Below are 1524 nucleotides of genomic sequence, written 5' to 3'. Positions count from 1 at the left end.
GCAGTAGGACTATAACCCGATCCAGAAGTCTCCTTGATGGTTTTCTTTCCATAAGTGAATTGTGTCACCTATTGAATATCAATGTGTTTAACAATTATTCATACCAAAGAAGGTCCATAATCTATCTAACTGATCGAAAAACAAAATGGAACCTTTGAAATCTTTCTCCTTTATCTTATTTCCTTTCTATCCATCTAAATATCTGAAGTCATTCATCATTATTATGATTGGTACCTCGACACATTAGACACTTTTTTCGTCCATCTTTTGTCCTCCTGAACATATTATATTCCAAAATATCCAAAGTTTATAACTTCTTAGATTCATTTTATCTTCACCACACATACATAACACACTGAAATTTATATTTGTTTATCCTTTGCAATTATGACATTTATAGCATCATTTTTAATGAATGTTGCACAAGAGTTTATACTAATATCAAGTTTTACTCTGTACCCTATTACAGAAATTTACGTGTATTTGCCCGAGTGCGTTAAATAATTGAGAAAGTTTTAAAAAATGGATGGTTTATTTCAGAGGTTGATACTTAATAAACTCTTATCATCATGGTTGAACCCTATGACTTGGTGTTTACTTCTTTTCTCTCTCTTTTCCTTCTTAATAAGTACTATTCTTAAGTATCCGAAATTTGTAATCAAGAGTGTCTTGTGTCACACCTAAATTAATTTCTCAGATTCGTTTTATTTTCACCATGTATATATGACCCATGCACATTGATATTGGTTTATCCTTCGCACATACTTGATACTTTTATAGCATCACTCCAAAATACTGCTGCGTTTTCTGGTTAGCGTTTTTTAATGAGTTAGTTATTTACGGGATTGAATCGCTAATCCCACTCCCAACTCTCCTCCTTTATTCTGGCTTGGGACCGGCAGTAACCCCAGAGGAGTTCCGGGTGGAGTTTTCTGCACAAACACTTATTATACCGTCATATCTTACTGCAATGATAAGTTATTTCCCTATTTATTGATTTATTTTTAATCGTTTATTAGATATATAAAATGAATTGATCATATGCATATAATCCGTTAGTACTATTCGAAGGTTTGACACAAAATGCGTTAAGAAACACAATCTGCAAAAAACGTATTTTTTGATAAGGCATAAAAATCGTAAGTATTGATTGTTTTCAAGTTCTTAGTTTGTTGATTCCTATATTACCAGTCAAAAATACTTGGTTAATAAACGAATATACAGTTATTTCGAAAACAACAGTCCATCCTTCATACATGTTTCTGTCTACATTGATTGGTTACTGAGTAGTGACTAGCGTCATGCCCTGACTGAATTCTATCGATTATGTTGCAATGATAGTGACACAGGTTCGAACCTCACTTGAAGAATCGGGTCCGTCAGGATTATAGTTATGACTTCCTGATATGTCCCAAATAATACAAATTCTAAGTTAAATGGGGTTTCCTATCAGCTACCTCTAATCAATTTACAGAGTTTCCTGTTGAGGTAACATTCAGTTGATCTTATTTTTTTATTCTTTTT

Source organism: Schistosoma mansoni, chromosome 6 (assembly GCF_000237925.1).
Source record: "Schistosoma mansoni strain Puerto Rico chromosome 6, complete genome".
NCBI lineage: Eukaryota > Metazoa > Platyhelminthes > Trematoda > Strigeidida > Schistosomatidae > Schistosoma > Schistosoma mansoni.
Note: the sequence above shows the minus strand (reverse complement) of the source record.